At 38.4% G+C, this 21,004-nt stretch overlaps 1 protein-coding gene across 1 annotated transcript in view; it reads left to right on the top strand.

Moving 5' to 3' along the window:
- Nucleotides 1-9,375: 9,375 nt before the first annotated feature.
- Nucleotides 9,376-21,004, top strand: part of EHBP1 (EH domain binding protein 1) — a 406,607-nt gene continuing 394,978 nt past the window's right edge. Inside the window, exon 1 of the mRNA XM_060187205.1 lies at nt 9,376-9,482. The gene's annotated coding sequence lies outside the window, so the exon portion shown is untranslated. The remainder of the gene's footprint in view (nt 9,483-21,004) is intronic.

Here is a 21,004-nt window from a genome sequence, read left to right as displayed (position 1 = left end):
TTTATTAATCCACAAGACTACGATAATTTTCCCTCTAAGGTGATGTGCTATTATAAACTACAAATATAAAAAGTAAGTTTAAAAATATTCTAAGATTGCAATACAAGGGGCCATATTCAAATACAGAACACATATAAGAGATTTGTAAAAACAAGTTGAGAAAAGACCAGAAATAAGCTATTTGCCTGTTGAATGCCTTGAAGTTTTGCTACCATGTTGCTATTTGCATGAAAATCTGTCCCTTAGGTCAGGGTTCATTATAGATTATATATGATTTTCTAGCCAACCACAGATTCAGGAATTGAAATCTTCAAATGCATGCACATGTGTGTACACATACACACACACACACACACACACACACACACACCACTCCTAGTCTGCAGCCAGAGTAGTTCTGGGCTCTGAAGCCACCCCATTGTGCCTCAACCACTCCAGCACAGATGCAGGAGTGTTGCCATGGTGGCAGGGAACCAACTGTGGGCTGGTTTCAATAACCAGCAGCTGCTCACTTCAGAAAAAACAGGATGACAGTTCCATTCTGAGTGAACATTTTCTCTGGACTTCAACCTGACCTGAATATTGTTTTCTCATTGAATCTTTTTATTTATTTATTTTTAGATATCAACTTTCCTTGAACTTTACTTCTTATTTGTTACAGTTGGCAAGACTACAGAATTTCTCTTTCCTTCTTAAGATGTTTTTGCTAGCTCCTGAGACTTTTCTTGTGTCTTTCTTATCCCCCCATACAAACACGTGTACCCAGGTGCATGCATGCACGCACACGCGCACACACACACACACACACACACACACACACACACACACACATCTTTGCTTCATTAACCAAGGACCCAGATTAGATGTGCTGAATTTATTTAGCCCAAGAAGTAGATAAACATGAACACTCATACACTTTATGATACACCCAACACAGGGCACAATTTATTTATTTGCCCTGTAAAATTTTGGAACTGAAGTAGAAAAATGACCTTTTATTTGCAGTATTCTGGTCATGATCAGAGAGTTTGTGTCTAATCCAAAACACACTCTCAATTCACAGTTGATTTACAACCTTTTTTCTCCCTCTTTGTTTAATTTTTGGCAAAATACAAAAAATTTAAATGAATATAAAATATTGAAACTACAGATATTAATTTTGATCCCCATAGGTACTGAAGAAAAATTGCTCTTGATCAAGACAAAAGCTGCATTATATTTGAGATGAAATTTGTCCCCTCCAGCTCTTAAGGAATTTGTAGTAATTTGGAAACGAGTCTTATGCTGCTGTTAAGTTTTTTTATAGGCTTGAAACTATTTGTTTACTAGTTGTTACTAAAGACTGTCAGAGAAAAATGTTTGTGGACATGGTATCCAAAAGTCTGACAGAACTCAGAACTTGCTTGGTATTCAAATGAGAACTCATCCAATATTATCCTGCTTAGTGCATAATTACTTGCATGTTGGAAGCTAAAAAAAGGGAATACAATCCTGTGAGTGTGTGTTTAGACTGAAGAGTTAGAGAAGCAAAATAATTCAGCAAGCATTCTTTATTCCCAGCATCTGGGAGTAATTAATTTGCTTGTCATTGTTTATAGCATGAAGTTGATAAAGTTGTCTAAAGTTCTGCAGTGAGGCCATTCACCTTACTTAAAGCAGTCTGCTTTAGTATTTAACATGGTAGCTAATTTTAGTAAATCTTTTTATTTTTTAATCCTAAAATACTGTGACAAGGAGCAGCCCTTCTACTTAAAGCTTCTTGATCATTTTCTTTTCAGTCTGATTCCCAATGTGTTCAAAAAGCTGGCACTCACATACCTCCTGAAAATCTCCTTCCTTATAATATACTGCTATAGTGACAAAAACCTCTCCAAAGTGAGGTTCTAAAAAAGTAGGATATTTACATCCTATTTTCAGTAAACATATTTTTTGTGCTCTAGAGTTCTTCTGGAAAATAGAATGTATTTTTATTCTATTTTACAAATTTTAGGCCAAGACAGTCTACTACATATGAAAAATAACAGGATAAATTCTGAGAGTTGAGTGAAAGAAAATACACATATACACAATGCCCTCTTTAGCAAATCTAAGGATTCAGATTTATCAGTCCCTAGATATCCTCCTCTGTTTCTCTCTGAGATATGATAGAATGTAAAGCAACTATTCCTCTGACTTTCGTTTAATATGGGATTTTGGAATAAAAAAATGTCTTATTTTTGTTGCCTGAGTGCTCCAACTGTGCTTAGCAGTGCTAACCGTTTCCTGTAACATTTTTAAAAACTATATTTTGCAACATACAGCTATTTTAATTTGAACTCTGGTGAGAAGTTATGGAGCAAGTCCCCAAATATAGTTAGATTTTTATCCCTGATACTTGTCTCAGGACATATCCCCACACTTTGACAACTGTTTCAAATTACTTATGATCTCTATTTCTGTCTTTCTTGGCCTAAATATGTGATGTTATCTTTCATGGTAAAAAAAAAAAAAGATAATTCTGAAGGGTTTTGTTTCAGTAGGATTTCTACTTCCAAAGAATAACCAGTATTTCATTCTGTTTTTTTTTTTTTTTCCTTATGGTCATTGCTGGGGCTTGAAGTCTGCACTATGAATCCACTGCTCCTGGAGGCCATTTTTCCCATTTTGTTGCCCTTGTTGTTGTTGTTGTTGTCATTGCTATTATTGTTGTTGGCTAGGACAGAGAGAAATTGAGAGAGGAGGAGAGACAAAAAGGGGGAGAGAAAATCAGACATCTGCAGACCTGCTTTACAGCCCATGAAGTGACTCCCCTGCAGGTGGGGAGCCGGATGCTCAAACCGGGATCCTTATGCTGGTCCTTGGGCTTTGCACCACGTGTGCTTAACCGGCTGCGCTACCACCTGATCTACCAGTATTTATTCTGAAGGCTGTCGCATTCACTGTCCACAAGCCAAAAACTGCTCACTTACAGAATATACTTTTTCTCATCTGCCTATGTATTCTCAGTCTCTTCTGGCCTTAACAAGTTCCTGATCCCTTCTTTAGAATATAGAAGCAAAAAATGAACATCAATGACTACTATGATATTACAGCTTTCCCAAATCCACTGTGTGATCCAGTGACTAGATTGGTACTGAACAGTCCAGAGTTCTCCAAGATGAATCTGTCTGTCTGTCTGTCTGTCTGTCTATCTATCTATCTATCTATCTACCTACCTATCTATCTATCTGCCTCAAGTATGGGGCCTTTCCCTGTCATGTTTGTCACTATCCCTCATCATATAGCACAGTTGTTGATGCATATCATTTAGTAGATTTTTGATCGATAAGTGAATAAAAGGTAAGTGGATGAAAGGGTGATGTAAATTTTATTTAAGCTGAATATGTCTGTTTTCAGAATAAAAACTATATTTTGTCCTTCATGCTTTCTTTATTTATAATGTGTTTGATTTGCAAAAATTATATAAGATGGAAGAGTTATTATGGGGCATTTTTTGAAAAATGGCAAATTTCAGCAATTTGGCATCATTTCCTCAGAATTCTTGTGCTAGTTGATAAAATTTAAAATCTGGAAAGCAATATCCCAAATCATGTTCTTTCTTGTTATTGCCTTGTCTCTTGTGATGCTATCCTTCTCCTTATATAATTTGCCTTGGAAGGGGTGAAGATTAGTTTGAAAGTGAAAAACAGTTCAGACTCAGAATCACCAGCATTGTTGAATACTACACATGGTACCAGATACTGTGCTCTGCACATTCTCATGAATTCCTGTAAAAGCCCCAAAGGTGTGCATTATTATTTCTTTTTTACAAATGATGTGACAATTGAGCTAAATTTAGGGTCATCTGGGTTCTTCCAGAGAAAAGGGAGGACTAGATTGCTAAAGAAGTCCAAGAGAGCCTAACAAGAGATAGGGAACTAAACTGAATCTTGGTCAGGGTGATTTGACTTGGGGGTGGGGGGGTAAGGTGCTGGGGGTGGGTATCACTATGGTAAATGTAATGAAGAATCAACACCATGTAGTTCAGAACAAAGCTCAGTCTGACTGCAAATTATAAGATTCTGGATGCACAGATGATTTTATAGGTACTTAATAGGTTCTGAAATTTCCTAACTTCTCAGGTTTCCACTTAGTCAGTCTATACCCTGAAAAACTTATTTGTCATCTTGAGTTTGTTGATTGTTTTTGACTCCATATGATGTTGCTTAAGAAGATTACAGAAGTGTGGTCCAGGAGGTGGCGCAGTGGCTAGGGCACTGGACTCTCAAGCATGAGGTCCTGAGTTCAATCCCTGGCAGCACATGTGCCAGAGTGATGTCTGGTTCTTTCTCTCTCTCCCCTATCTTTCTCATAAATAAATAAATAAAATAAAATAAAAAAAAGAAGATTACAGAAACTGGATGATTGTCTTTATAATTGCTGGGCATGTATTTCTATAAGAAATAATCTTTCTTATAATCTTGTTACAACTTAGTGTACAACCTTGTGAATCTTTAATCATAATTAGAGCTCAAACTACTATATTAGAAGTTTCCAAGAAGTCTACTACAAATTTCCAGTCTCATTATGCATTCTTTAGCTTGGTGTAAAAATCATGTAATGTTAATTTTTCAAGTCTGACTCCCACCACATTGAAGGAAGCTTTGGTGCTATAATCTCTTACGTTTTCTCTATCTCTAACCAAAAAATAATTAATATTCATGGCACTTAGCATGCACCATAGACATGGACAAAGCAATGAAAAGTTCAAGTCACCTTGTAAATATATTCCCAACTGAGTTGTTTCACTTTTTAAAAAAATTTAATTAATTAATTAATTTTGCCTCCAGGGTTATTGCTGGGGTTCAGTGCCTGCACTATGGATTTACCACTCCTGTCAGACATTTTTAGATAGACAGAGAGAAATTGAGAGGGGAGAAGAAGATAGAGAGGGGAAGAGAAAGATAGACACCTGCAGACATGCTCCACTGCATGTGAAGTGACCCCCCCCCTTCAGGTGGGAAGCTGAGAGCTTGAGCCAGGATCTTTGTGTGGGTACTTGGGCTTCGTAGTATGTGTGCTTAACCCAGTGAACCACTGCCTGGCCCCTAACAGTATTTCTTACTTTTTTAAAAAAACTTTTTGTTGGTGATCTTGCTATTTAAAACCATCCCTGACTACAGTACTTAAGTGCTTTCCAGCTTTCCTAAGTACATACATGAAGCTCATTACAGAGAAAATGTGTGTTATATCGTATAGAATGGCAAATCCTTCCCAGAAAGTCTCCAATTGATTTTGCTCAGATCCATCAGAGGAAACACTATCTATGGCTGCTTTAAAAATGTATTGCTTAAGTCACAAGACTTGAAAGTTGAAATGACTCCCTAATTCATGGGCTGCAGAATGGATGTGTTCCTAGGCATATAAATAACACTCATTTCCTTGTATATGTCAACCACAGAACTTGGATGACCAGATTGATTGTCAACAAGCAGTAATATTCTGAAAGGAAAATTTCTCTGAGCATTAGGTCTTAATAATGAGATTGAATTTTCAGTAAAACATGTTGTAAATAATTTGCTGTCACTGAGGTTTTATTGTTCTATTTCTGAAGCATATAGATTTAGCCTGATTCTTGAGGGCCCTCGGATTTTTGAGATACTCACTATCTTAGTCACTAACTGCAGTTAGCCCCTAACAAATGAGTCATCTTGTCATTTGGAAATTTCATGTCAGATGTTGACTTCTCTCTGCCTATGAGTCCTAAATAGCAGCTGCCTATATAATCAGGCTTTTTACTGATAACTCAAAATCTGTTGTTTGCTATCAATGATCTTAGCTAGATTTCTAGTTTCTACCTAGTCCCTTCTGCCCATAGGAGTTTTGATGACTGAGACACCTCAGGGAGGACAGAAGGCCAAACCAACTACTATATTGCCTTATGTCATAGTGTAATCCAAATTAGACCCTCCTATGAAGTCTGAGAGTTGAGGAAACTTCAGAAGAAAAGCTTGAAGCTAGCAGAGGTTGAATTTCATGTAAAGATGTAATCTCTTGTTGGTATGCTTCTAAGACCCCTTCTGTTTCATTGGTTTAATCCCCCCTGCTTAACACTGTATTCTATTTACATAACCACTGTTAACTAAGCACCGCCCTGCCTCCAGGGTATTGTTTTAATCCTCACTGTTTTGCATGCTTTTTCCTTCTCCCCACCCCCTATCCTTTTTGGACCTGACTCTTCTGCCTCAGGATAGAGAAGGACAAGATTGTGATTAGAGATAGCTTAGTTTGTGCTGCGTTCCACATGAATAAAGACTGAACTGCGTACCACTCAGCCTGAGTCCCTGGTCGTGTCTCTCTCCCGCCCGCGAAGCTCTATTACATAAAAATACAAGATTAAATTGTTGATGTAGAAACTAGAAGTCTTTAAACCTCTCTTTGATCTCTGGCAATAACTACTCCTAGGCTCCCATTGGTGAGAGCAGCCATACTAGTTTAATATAGTGTACCAAGGAAGACAGCTTGCTTATGGTCAGAAGCTTAATGGATAGAGACAAGGTATAGATAGGAGCCAAGGTGATGCTCCATGAAAACTGCCAAAGCTGATTTTCTGTTACTTGTTCTAAAGGGTAATCATATCTACAGATCAACCCTGAAATGCTCTGGTTCATACCCCAGCTCAATGCAAGGAACTGGGTTTGAGTCCCTGGCCATTATATGGGAGTACCTACAGGGGGAAAATTCCACAGGCAGTGGAGTAGTGCTGTGGTGTCTATTTCATTCTCTATCTTTAAAAAGAGAGAGAGAGAGAGAGAGAAAGGAAGACAGAAAGAAGGAAAGAAAGAAAGAAGGAAAGAAAGAAAAACCTGAAGTTACCAGGAGCACTGGAGTTGTGCAAATACAGAGTCCTAACAATAATCCTGGTTAAAAAAAATAATAAAAACAGAACAACAACAAAACCCCCAAACTATGGAGAAATGTATGCCAAGTTTCTTTATGCATTATTTTATTTACTCCTTTTCATAACCATAAGAGATAGATATTATTATTTTAAACTTTATAGATAGGGAAACTCAAATAACAGAATCAAACCAAAATCTCCACATAACAGCTATCAGTTTAGTAGCAGAGACTATATGCTTCCCTCAAAGAATGGAAACACTGCTGTAACTTTGCTTTAATTGTCTGCCTGCACTGTTCTTTATTCCTTGTCTTCAGAAATTAGTCCTGAATCTCTAGCACTGGTCCTGTTGTCAAAAAACAGATTCTGGAGGATTTTGAGGAGCCTGTTTCTAGAGTAGGGCTCTCTCCTAAGCAATAAATCCACAACCACCAAGTTCTCCCTGCTTCAACCATTGGACCTTATCTGGCTGCCTTCACATTCCTGTTAAGCGTTCTGTCCCAAGCAGGACACATTCCTAACTACTGGGTGGAGGGAAGAATTCCTAGCATTCTTCAGCCTCCATTCTCCTAGTAGTGGGGGTGGGTCTTCGTGTATAATGTTTATAATTAATCTACATTGAGTCCTGCTCTCAAGTATTGAAATGATACAAAAATGGGAGAAGGATGGGACCTTTTTGAGATGGGAACCTCTCTCTCTCTCACTATCTTTCTTGTGAAATTCTCTTTATGCCAACTTTATTCCTCACGTCCTTGTGTTTTGTACCATGTGTGTTTAACCAGGTGCACCACCACCTGATCTCCCCCTCTTCCTTCTCACCCACTACTTTCAAATGTCCTTTTTTTCCCCTTCTCTTCTTATCTCTCTGGGTCCTGATGAAGGTGGAGTTCAGAATCCACTGGTCATCTTTCCCTATCATTTCTCCACCTCTGGGAGTATGGAACAAAATTCCTTATGGGGTGCAGAAGGTAGAAGATTTGGCTTCTCCACTGGATATGCATGTTGGCAGGTTGATCCATGCCCCATCCTGTTTCTACCTGTTCCTAGTGAAAGATTTATTTTATTTTTTTAAAACTTTAAAATATTTATTTATTTATTCCCTTTTGTTGCTTATTGTTTTATTGTTGTAGTTGTTGTTGTAGGATAGGACAGAGAGAAATGGAGAGAGGAGGGGAAGACAGAAAGGGAGAAAGAAAGATAGACACTTGCAGACCTGTTTCACCGCTTGTGAAGCTACCCCCCTGCAGGTGGGGAGCCTGGGGCTCGAACCAGGATCCTTTCACCTATCCTTGAGCTTTGTGCCACTGCGCTTAACCCGCTGCGCTACCACCCGACTCCCTTATTTATTATTATTTTTAAATAATTTATTTATGGGTCCAGGTGGTAGTGCAGTAGATTAAGCACACATGGTATGAAGGGACTGACATTAAAATTCCGGTTCGAGCCCCGGCACCCTACATGCAGGGGGGTCGCTCCAAAAGCAGTCAAGCAGGTCTTCATATGTCTTTCTCTCTCCCTCTCTGTCTTCCCCTCCTCTTTCGATTTCTCTCTGTCCTATACAACAATGACGACAGCAATAACAACAATAATGACTACAATAATGATAAACAACAAGGGCAACAAAAGGGAATAAATAGCCTCCAGGAGCAGTGGATTCGTAGTGCAGCCACTGAGCCCCAGCAATAACCCTGGAGCCAAAAAAAAAAAAAAGATTATTTATTTGATAGAGCCAGAGAGAAATTGAGAAGAAAGGGGGAGCTAGAGAGGGAGAAAGAGAGACATTGCTTCACCACTCATGAAGCTTCTCCTGTGAGGTGGAACTGGAGGCTTTAACCTGCGTTTTTGAGCATTATAAAATATATGCTCTACCAAGTGCACCACTACTCAGCCCATTAGATTACCATGCTTTACCCCTCATAATAATCTCATTTGATCGCAACAAAAAAAGATGTTGATATTCTTATTATTGTTATTGGTGTTGTTGTTTTTTTGCCAGGATTATTACTGGCACTCAGTACCTGCACAGCTGCATTGTTCCCAGTAGCGGTATATTTTTTCTTTCTTTTTAATAGAGGGCAAAGACAAAAACAAATGGGGGGAAAGAGAGAAGAGAGACTGGGAGAGAAGGAGAGACACCTGAAATACTGCTCTGCTACTTGTGAAGATTCCCCCCTTCAGATGAGAGCAAAGGACTAGAACCCAAGTTGATGAGTCACCACCCAGCCCCAGAGTTGACATTATTATTTCCATTTCATAGAGGAGAATCCTGAACTGACCAATGAGGTCATTTATCTCTTGGTACTATCAAACAGATGTAAAGCAGAGATGGCCTGTGACTTTGCTCTACTGTGTTTCATTCAAAGCCTCCATTATGTCATCACAGCTGCTGCAAGGTGATGACCAGGAGTCTGAACAGTTAGTAACATCTAGTGCTCCTTCCTGGAGAGGAACTCCAGTGAGAGATTGTGCATTTGGAGGTTTAGGCTGAAGCTGCACTGGGGAGCTGAGTAGAGCACAAGGTCAGGATGTTCAGACGTAGTGAGCTGTATAACAGAAAAAGAGATCCAGCACTTTGAGAATTGAATCAAAAGTCAAGTCAACCACCTAACCAGGAATTTTCAAGGTATGAACCCCAGGCAACTGGTAAGCCACAAATGTACTATTGATATGCCACACACTGATCCAAAAGGTTTTCAGAGTGTGAGTGTGTATGTGAGAAGACTATTTACTAATAACTGCTGAGTTGTAGTTGTTAGGAAACAGTAGTATTTGATATTCATAAATAAAAATTTAGCATGATGTACCTAAGTAAGGGCTTACGTGATTAGTCACCTGGCTTCCAGGCAATACTTGCCAGTTATTTACGAAAGTCCCTTCATAAACATGTGACTACAGATTGATGAAAATAGCTTCAGTTGGGGGAAGATGTTTTTGGTGTTAGAATCAGAGCTGTATTCATCCTTTTTTCATTATATAGTGCCCCTCACTTACCTCTTTTATCTTTTTTGTTTGAGAAGGATTGTTTGCTTAGTAGGATAGCAATGTCTATATAGGTCAACACATTTTCTGACCTATAAGTTTTCTGTAACAAAATGTTAGTGTATTGTGAATTGCACTGCACATAGGAACCATCCATTCTTAAGTTGATAAAGTACACATTCACATATCTGCACAAAATATGATAATACAACCATAGTTCATTGCTATCAGACAATTCTTTGAGACACAGAACAGACTGAAGTATTGAGGTCTAGGAGTCCTTTGCCACACCTAGTTGTGCTCTTTGTGTTTGTTTTGTTTTGCTTTGTTTTGTTTACTTTTCCTTGCTGGAACCTCAATACAATGGGCTGACCTTTTCAGACAGAGTGAGAGAGAGATATGAGAGGGAGAGACCATGGCATCAAAGTTTCCTCCAAGAAAAGGGGAGAGTGGGCTGGAAACTGGGTCATGCTTATGGCAAAGCAGGCACATTGCCCAAGTATAGCACCTCTTGTTAAGCACACATGGTGCCAAGTATAAGGACCTGCTTAAGGATGCCGGTTCAAGCCCCCGGCTCCCCACCTGCAGGGGGGTTGCCTCACAAATGCCAAAGCAGGTCTGCAGGTGTCTATCTTTCTTTCCCCCCTCTATCTTCCTCTCCTCTCCCAATTTTTTCTGTCTCATCTGAGAGCAATAACAACAACAGAAGTAACAAGTGCAACAAAATGGAAAACATGGCCTCCAGGAGCAGTGGATTCATAATGCAGGCCCTGAGCCCCAGCAATAACCCTGGAGGCAGAGAGAGAGAGAGAAAGAGAGAATGCTTGTATTAATTTAAGTGGGACAGAAGGTACTACAGAGGCTGGAAAAGAGTGAACTTTTTTAAAAAATATATTTTATTAGTGATTTAATAATGATTGACAAGATTGTGGGGAAGATGGGTACAGTCCCATACAATTCCCAACACCAGAGTTCCATAGCCCATCCCCGTCATTGGAAACTTTCCTATTCTTTATCCCTCTGGGAGTATGGACCAAAGATCTTTATGGGGTGCAGAAGATGGAAGGTCTGGCTTCCGCAATTGCTTCTCCACAGGACATGGGCATTGACAGGTCAATCCATACCCCCAGTCTGTTTCTATCTTTCCCTAGTGGGATAGGGCTCTGGGGAGGTGGGGTTCCAGGGTACATTGGTGAGGTTGTCTGCCCAGGGAAATCAGATTGGTGTCATGGACAGATCTGCAAATTGGTAGCTGAAAAACATTAAGATATAAAGCAGAACAAATTGTTTAGTAATCAGGAATCTAAAGGTAAGAATATAGCAGATGAGGAGGCTGGGCGGTAGCACAGTGGTTTAAGCGCCCATGGCCCAAAGCGCAGGAACTGGTGCAGGTGGCACTGGTTACATTGATTTGGTTGAGATCAGGAGATGCAGTATCAAATGTATGGACCAAGAGAATCATGAAGGAAAACTAGCCAAGCTTCAGAGGTTCCAGAACTGGGAAAAATAAGGGTTTTATAGAAAATGAGGAACGTTTCTTGCTGTGTTAGAATTTAAGAAGACATTTGATAATTATTGTTATAACAAAGTTATTTGGGAACTTGGTTTACTTTGAAAACCCCATGCTTAGGATTTACTGTACCATAAAAGACCTTACCATGATATATGTCATTTAATGCTGTTTAGAAATAACTATAACTTATATACTGACAAGACCAATCACTCCTGGCCTCCCTGGGCTAAGATGATTTAATATTTCAAAAAAAGTTATTATTAGAAATGCATTAGCAGTTTAAGCCCAGTGTTAAAATTCAGTCATTTACTAATTTGAAACCATAAGTACTTAGATTAAAGGACTGTATATTCAGGACTGAAGTCTGTATTAAAAAGCTGAAGACATTCTATTTTTTCCCTCTCATATTGATTAATATTGATTTAGAAGACTATAAGTTAATAGGAGTATATATTAGCACCATTCCCACCACAAAGATCTGTGTCTCTGCCCTCATCCCCTACAATGGAGCTGAAAATCTACCCTCCCCCAACCAGGGTCTTTTTTACTTTGGTGCAGTGCTCCAAACTCAGTCAAATTCTACTTTGCATTTTCCTTTCTGTTCTACTTTCTCAACTTCTGTTTATGAGTGAGTCATACTCCTCTTTCTCTTTCTGGCTTATCTCACTTAACATAATTCCTTCTAGCTCCATCCAAGACGGATCAGAGAAGGTGGATTCATTATTTTTAATAGCTGAGTAGTATTACATGGTATATATATTCAACCATGTGTGCCACCACTCAGCCCTTAACATGGTGTATATATGCTACAACCTTCTCAGTCATTCATTTGTTATTGGACACCTGGGTTATTTCCAGGTTTTGGTTATTAGGAATTGTGCTGCTGTGAACATAGGTGTACACATACCTTTGTGGATGGGTGTGTTTGATTCCTTAGGATATATCCCTAGGAGAGGAATTACTGGTTCATATGGTAGGTTCACTTCTAGCCTTCTGAGAGTTGTCCAGTCTGCTCTCCACAGGGGTTGCACCAGTTTACATTCCCACCAGCAGTGCAGGAGGGTTCCATTGTCCCCTCAGCCTCTCCAGCATTTGTTGTTGCTGTTGTTTCTGATGTATGACATTCTCACAGGACTGAGGTGGTTGGTATCTCATTGTTGTCTTTATTTGCATTTTTCTGACAATCCATACTTGGAGCAATTTTTCATATGTTTGTTAGCCTTTTGTATCTCTTCTGTAGTGAATATTCTGCTCATATCTTCTCTTCACTTTTGAATTGTGTCATTTGCTTTTTTGTTGCTAAGTTTGGTGAGTTCTTTATATGCTTTGGCTATTAGCCTCTTGTCTGATGTATGGCATGCAAAAACCTTCTTCCATTCTGTGAGGGGTCTTTTTGAGTGATGGTTTCTTTTGCTGTGCAAAAGCTTTTCAAGTTGATGTAGTCCCATTGGTTTATTTTTGTTTTAGTCTTCCTTGAACCTGGGTCTGTATAATCAAAGATGTCCTTGGGATTTAGATGGGAAAGAGTTCTGCCAATATTTTCCTCTAAGTATTTGATGCTTTCTGGCCATTCTGATCCTTGGTCCATTTGGAGTTTACTTTTGTTTCTAGTGAGATGTAGTGATTCAGTTCAATTCTTCTGCACATTTCAATTTTCCCAGCACCATTTATTGGTGACCCTTCTTTCTCCATTTAATCGTTTGAGCCCCCGTATCAAAAACTAGATGTCTATAGGTGTGGGGGTCTATTTATGGGCTTTCAATTCTGTTTCACTGATCTGATATCTATTTTTGTTCCTGTAGGATGCAGTTTTGATTATGATGATATTATATTATAGTTTTAGATCTGGGAGTAGTGTGATGCCTCCATTTCTATTTCTTTTTCTCAAGATTGTTTTGACTATTCTAGGTGTTTTCTGGTTCAAGATAAATGATTATAATTTTTGTTCTATTCACTCAAAGAAAATTGGTAGGAGGGGGTTAAGAGTATATAGCAGACACCTGCTACACAAAACTGATAAGCCATACACAGGAGTAAACAAATGTGCTGTAATCATTATCCCTCCCATAATAAAAGAAAATAATAATAATAAAAAGAAAATTAGTGGGACCTTGATGGGTATCACATTAAATTTGTATATAGCTCTGGGTAGAATATTCATTTTGATGATATTAATTCCTCTTTAAAAAATTTATATATATAATAAAAAATATCGATAAACTATAGGATAAGAGGGGTATAATTCCACATCGCTCCCACCACCAGAGTTCTGTATCCTATACCCTCCCTTGAAAGCTTTCCTATTCTTTGTCTCTCTGGGAGCATGGACCCAGGATCATTATGGGGTACAGAAGGTGGAAGATCTGGCTTCTGTAATTGCTTCTCTGTTGAACATGGGCATTGTAGGGCAGTCCATACTCCCAGCCTATTTCTATGATGATATTAATTCTTCTAATCCATGAGTATGGAATATCTTTCCATTTCTTTGTATCATTTTCTGTTTCCTTGAATAATGACTCCAGGTTGCTTCCAGGTTTTGTCTGCTATATATTATGCTTCCAAGAACATATGTGTACACAGATTTTTTTTTGGATGGGTGTGTTGGGTTCCTTAGCATATATCCTCAGGAGAGGAATTGCAGGATCATAGGGTAGGTCCATTTCTAGCCTTCTGAGAGTTCTCCAGACTGTTCTTCACATAGATTGGATCAATTTACATTCCCACCAGCAGTGCAGGAGGGTTTCTTTGACCCCACAACCTCTCCAGCATTTGCTGCTGTTACCTTTTCTGATATATGACATTCTCACAGGAGTGAAGTGGTATCTCATTGTTGTCTTTATTTACACTTCTCTGACAGAGACTTGGAGCATTTTTCTATGTGTTTCTCAGCCTTTTGGATATCTTCTGTGGTGAATTTCTGTCCATGTCCTTTCCCTATTTGTTTTCTTGTTGTTGAGTTTGGCAAGCTCTCTATATTTTGGTTATTAGCCTCTTGTCTGATATATGGCATGTAAAGATCTTCTCCCATCCTATGAGAGGTCTCTTGGTTTGGGTAGTGGTTTCTTTTGCTGTGCAGAAGCTTTTTAATTTTATGTAGTCCCATAGGCTTATGTTTGCCTTAGTCTTCTTTGTAATTGGATTTGTTTTATTGAAGACATCTTTAAAATTTATGTGGAAAACAGTTCTGCCAATTTTTTTCCTATAAGTATCTGACAGTTTCTGGTCTAACATCCAATTCCTTGATTCAATTGGAATTTACTTTTGTGTTCTATGAAATATAGTGGTTCAGTTTCATTCTTCTGCATTTTTGAACCCATTTTTTCCAATACTTTTTGTTGAAGAGACTCTGCTTTCCCCATTTAATAGTCTGGGCACCTTTGTAAAAGATTAGATGTCCAAAGGTGTGGGGGTTTACTTCTGGGCTCTCAATTCTATTCCACTGGTCAGTGTGTCTATTCATGTTCCAGTACCAAGCAGTTTTGATGACAATGGCCCAATAATACAATTTGAGATCTGGGAGTGTCGTGCCTTCCATTGTGTTCTTTCTTCTCAAGATTGTTTTGGCAATTCTAGGTATTTTCTGATTCCAGATAAACATTTGTAGCTTTTCTTATATTCTCCTAAAAATGTGTTTGGGATCTTGATGGGGATAGGATTAAATTTGTATATGACTCCAGGTAGTATATTCATTTTGATGATGTTAATTCTTCCAACCCATGAACATGGAATATCTTTCCACTTCTTTGTGTCTTTTTCTATTTCCTTGAGTAATGACTCATAATTTTCAGTATACAAGTCTTTCGCTTCTTTGGTTAAGTTTATTCCTAGATATTTTATTGTTTTTGTTGCTATAGTAAAAAGAATTAATTTCTGGATTTTTGACTTCTTCTACCTTAGTGTTTGCATAGAGGAATGCCGCTGACTTTTGAATGTTAATTTTGTAGCCTGACACCTTCCTGTATTGCCTGATGATTTCCAAAAGCTTCTTGCTGGATTTTCTATGTATCATGTCATCTGCAAATAGGGAGAGTTTGACTGCTTCTCTTCCAATCTGTATGCCTTTAGTTCCTTGCTCCTGCCTGATTGCTATGGCAAGAACTTCCAAGACTATGTTGAATAGTAATGGTGATAGTGGGCAGCCCTGTCTAGTACCTGATCTGAGTAGAAATGCTTCCAGTTTTTTACTATTGATTATGATGTTTGTTGTAGGTTTGCTATATATAGACTCCACTATCTTCAGGAATTTTCCATCTATTCCCATTTTTTATAGTGTTTTGATCATAAAGGGATGTTGTATTTTGTCAAAGGCTTTCTCTACATCTATTGATATGACTATGTGGTTTTTGGTCTTGCTTTTATTGATGTAATGGATGACGTTGATTGATTTACTTATATTAAATCAACCTTGCATCCCTGGGATAAACCTCACTACATCTATTGATATGACCATGTGTTTTTTGGTCTTGCTTTTATTGATCTGATGGATGACATTGATTGATTTACTTATATTAAACTAACCTTGCATCCCTGGATAAACCCCACTTGGTCATGATGAACAATTTTTTTAATATACTGTTGTATCTGGTTGGCTAGAATTTTGTTCAATATTTTAGCATCTATGTTCATTAGAGATATGGTCTGTAGTTTTCTTTTTTTGGTTGTGTCCCTGTCTGCTTTTGATATCAGAGTGATGTTGGTTTCATAGAAGCTGAAAGGGAGTATATCAGTGTCTTCAGGCTTCTGGAAGACTTTTAAAAGTAGAGGTATTAGTTCTTCTTTGCAGGTTTTGTAGAATTCACTTGTAAACCCATCTGGTCCAGAACTTTTATTCTTGGGAAGGTTTTTGATAACTGTTTCAATTTCATTAGCTCTGATGGGCCTGTTCATGTTATCTACTTCCTCTTTACTTAATTTTGGAAGCTCGTAGGTATCTAGGAAATCGTCCATTTCTTCCAGGTTCTCTAGCTTGGTGGCATAGAGTTGTCCACAGAAGTCTTGCATGATATGCTGGATTTCTGCAGTGTGTGTTGTGATATCTTCTCTTTCATTTACTATCTGATTTATTTGTGTCTTCTCCCTTTTTTGTTTTGTGAGTCTGGCAAAAGGTTTGTCGATTTTGTTCACTCTTTCAAAGAACCAACATTTACTTTCATTGATCTTTTGTATGGTTTTCTTATTTTCAGTGTTATTGATTTCTGCCCTAACTTTAGTGAGTGCTGTCCTTCTGGTTGCTTTAGAGTTCCTTTGTTCTTCTTCTTCTAGGTCTTTAAGATGTGCAATTAGGCTGTTTATTTGTGCTTTTTCTTGTTTCCTAATGTGTGTTTGTATGGCTATGAACATCTCTCTCAGTACTGCCTTAGCTCTGTCCCAAATATTTTGATAGCTTGTTTCTTTATTTTCATTGAACTCTCAAAACATTTTGATTTCTTCCTTTGTTTCCTCTTTGACCCAGTAGTTGGTAAGGAGTGTACTGTTGAGTTTCCACATTTTGGGATTATTACTCATCTTTTGTTGATTATTCAGTGCTAGTTTAATTCCACTGTGGTCTGAGAAGATGCTTGGGATGATTTCAGTGCTCTTGAATTTGATGATGCTGTCTTTGTGGCCTAACATATGATCTGTCCTTGAGAATGACTCATGTGGACTTGAGTAGATCGTGTATTCCAGTTTCTTGGGATGAATGATTCTAAAAATGTTCAGTAGTTCTAGTTTATCTGTCTCTCATTTACCTCCCTCATTTCTTTACTGATGTTCTGCCTGGTTAATCTGTCAAGTTGAGAGAGAGAGGGGTGTTGAAGTCCCCTACTATGACTGTGTTGCTGTTATTATATTGTTATTATATATATAACATTATATTATTATTTTGTAGCTCTTTCAGTAGATGTTTGATGTATTTAGATGACTTCTTATTGGGTGCATAGGTGTTAATAATTGTTAAGTTCTTTTGATTGACTGATCCAATTAGCATTAAGTAGTGTCCATCCCTACCTTTTTTAATTTTATTGATTTTAAAGTCTATCGTGTCAGATATGAGAATAGCTGTTCCTTACCTTTTTTTGTGGGCCATTAGCTTGTATGATAGCTTTCCATCCTTTCACTTTGAGTCTGTGTTTGTCTTGTTGTGTTAGGTGGGTTTCCTCTGGACAGCATATTGTTGGGTTGTGTTTTCTGATCCATCTTCCTACTTTGTGTCTTTTAACAGGTGAATTCAGCCCATTGACATTTATTCAAATGTCTTCAAAGATTGAAGATATTTTAATGCCATTCTTGTAGATTTTTAGAGTGTTATGATATATGGCCTATTTATGGTGGTCTGACTTTTTATAGGAGACCTTTCAGAACTTCTTTCAGGGCAGGCTTGGTGATAGTTGATTCCTTCAACTGTTGCTTGTCTGAGAAGGTTTTGATGCCTCCATCTAGTATGAATGACAGTCTAGCAGGATACAGTATTCTTGGTTGAAAGCCTTTCTCATTGAGTACTCGATAGATATCTTGCCATTCTCTTCTGGCCTATAGTCTTTGTACAGAGAAGTCTGCTGCTAATCTTATGGGTTTTCCTCTGTAGGTGACCTTTTGTTTTTCTCTTTCAGCCTTCAGGATCCTTTCTTTATCCTTATTCCTTTACATTCTAAATATGATGTGTCTTGGTGTCTTTAAGTCTGGGTTAATTCTGTTTGAGACACTCTGAGTTTCTTGAACCTTTATGTCTTTGATGTTGTCTATACTAGAGAAGTTTTCAGCTATTATGTCCTGAAAAATGCTTTCTTCCTCTCCCTCTCTTTCTTCCTCTGGTAAGCCAATAATGCAAATATTATTTCTTTTGAAGTCATCCCATTGGTCTCTGTTGTTGTTTTCAGTATCTCTTAATCTCTTTTTGAGATCTCTTACTTCTTTTTTAGTTGCCTCTAATTCATCTTTGATTTTGCTAATTCTGTCTTCAGCCTCATTTATTCTATTCTCTCTCCCCTCTATTGTTTTCTGGAGTTATCTGTTTTGTTACCCTGTTCTGATACTGTTTTAGCTTGTTCAGCTAGTTGTGTTCTTAGCTCATCTATTTGAGCTTTCAGCTCTCTAATAACCTTGAGATAGTTAGTGTTTTCTTCCAGGGTCTCATTTGTTGTTTGCATTTCTGATGACAATTCTTTCAAACTCTTTACTCACTCCTATGATTATTTCCTTAACGAGTATTTGGATGTTGACCTCATTATTTTGTGCTTCAACCTTTGGGGGGCTTTTAGCTGGACTCTTGTCCTGTTTCATCTCTCCAATATTTCTTCTTGTTGGTTTAACCATTTTATATAGTATGTTATGAGGTCCCTCTCTCAGTACTTTTCAAATTACTGATCACTCTTGCCTGGATTGACTTGTGTCTGAGTAAGGTAATTAAAGGGTTCACAGTTGTGAAAATTGACAGTTGTTTCAATATTATTTTAATCCTTTGAGCTCAGTGGCTTAAAAGCCTCTTTTGTTCTTTTTCTTCCCTGTAGGCTATGGGAGCCTAAGGGCTTTTAAACTATAAGTAGACTTCTTAGCTTAATCACTGACTCCTGACCAAGGGATAAATTAGAGAGGGGCAGAGATAATTCAGTGGTTATGCAAAGAGACTCTCACAGCCCCACTCCTAGGCCACCCAGGTATAGATCTTCTCCTTAGTTTCCTGGTTAGTTCTCTGTCCCCTGGTGTCAACACAGGGCCTCCCTGCTGCTACTCTAGATTCTGAGGGCAGTAGAAGTGGAGACTCACATTTGCATTTGGTGAGTCTCAGGGGAGTTCTCTCCTCCCTTCGGCCATTCGCTTGATGGTGAAACAGATTGGAGGTGGTGTCTCAACTGGTAAACTGCCAGACTGTTACCATCCACTTAATATCTCCCTAGGCTCCTGTCTGTCCACTAGCCACACGTGTTTGCACTCACTGGTGATTTGGTGGCTTCCTGAAGTCGTTCTAGTCCTGTGTTGTTGCAGTCCATGGTAGTCTCCTTTGGTATTACTAGTTGACCCAGGAGAGGAGAGAAAAGAAACACAGCTGCTGTTGCTCCCTGACCATACCTCCCTATGTGAAAAAAATATATATATATATATTTGTTTTTTTAATATTTATTTACTCCCTTTGTTGCTCTTGTTGTTTTATTGTTGCTGTAGTTATTATTGTTGTTGTTACTGATGTTGTTGTTGAACAGGACAGAGAGAAATGGAGAGAGGCGGGGAAGACAGAGAGGGTGAGAGAAAGACACCTGCAGGCCTGCTTCAAAGCCTGTGAAGAGACTCCGCTGCAGGTGGGGAGCCGGGGCTCGAACTGGAATCCTTACTCCAGACCTTGTGCTTTGTGCCACATGTGCTTAACCTACTGCGCTACCAGCCAACTCCCAGAAATATATTTTTATTAATTTGACATCATCATTAATCATCTGTATCACTTCATAATGTGATAATTGTCTTCAAGTAAACTCTAGTGAAGAACAAGATCTCATTGAATATCCAGATGTAAAATAATATTTAGTTGGCTCCCAAAAGCTCTTCATCTTGGTTTCTTGCCTAGTAACTATTGAGAGAGAGGAATTAACAATATACTATTTCACAAATACATTTTGATGACTGAGTTTCCATATTACTTTTAGATTTAAAAAATGGCAATGGTGATGTCAATGGTTATTTCTATTATATTTACTCAGGATGACTGCACAATTATTCCTGTGCTATGAATAAAGCTGAGGGCTAGCCCATATTTCTGCTACATCAGCCAGGATCCTTTGAGACTATGTGGTTGTGAAATTCCTGTGTACAGATAATCAAGTTGTATATAATATTATTTGTTGTTTTTGTCTAGTGGTTTTTCAGCCCACAAAGGATCAAGCCATTGTGTTGTTAAGAGAAGGGAGAAGTCACATTGTCTTACTTTTTGTTTAACTGAGAACAAATTAAAACATGGACCCTAACTTGTAGTCAGTGGAACTTAAATTACAGGAATGATGGCCAAATTTTATAACTCACTCCCTTAAGTTAAGGTTAGCAAGTCTTGCAACATCTGTTGTTTTCCTTAGTTCTTAACATGAATGTAAGTTCCTTGTGATAGCTAATACAGTATCCTTGGAAGGCAAAGTCATAATAACAAATGAATGTAACTTTTCAAAGATCCAGATGAAGAAATGAAAAATACAGTTCAAGACATTATTTCCAAGACTGAGTATGTCATTTTTTTCTCTTTTGATTCCTAACCTAGGATCACCATTAGAAAAAATTTGGGGGGGGAGGCAGGTAGTGGCGTACCTGGTTGAACACACATGTTACAGTGCACAAGTGCCTGGGTTTGAAACCCTCCCCACCCCCATCCCTACCTGCAGAGGGAAAGCTTTGCAAGTGGTGAAGTAGCATTGCAAGTGTCTCTCTCCCTCTCTATCACCTCTTTCTCTCTCAATTCCTGGCTGTCTCTATCAAATAAATAAAGATAATAAAGAAATAAAAATAAAAAGGAAAATAAGTTTTGAGCTTGGCAGTGGCATTCCTGGTTGAGCACACACACTGCCATGTGCCAGGAACTGGGTTCAAGCCCCTAACCCCCACCTGAAGGTGGTAAGTTTCAAAAGTGGTACAGCAGTGCTGCAAGTGTGTATTTCCCTTGCCTCTCTCAATTTCTCTCTGTCTTATCAAGTGAAAGA

This window comes from Erinaceus europaeus, chromosome 3, assembly GCF_950295315.1.
Source record: "Erinaceus europaeus chromosome 3, mEriEur2.1, whole genome shotgun sequence".
Taxonomy (NCBI): Eukaryota; Metazoa; Chordata; class Mammalia; order Eulipotyphla; family Erinaceidae; genus Erinaceus; species Erinaceus europaeus.
Note: the sequence above shows the minus strand (reverse complement) of the source record. Positions and strands in the feature narration are given on the sequence as shown.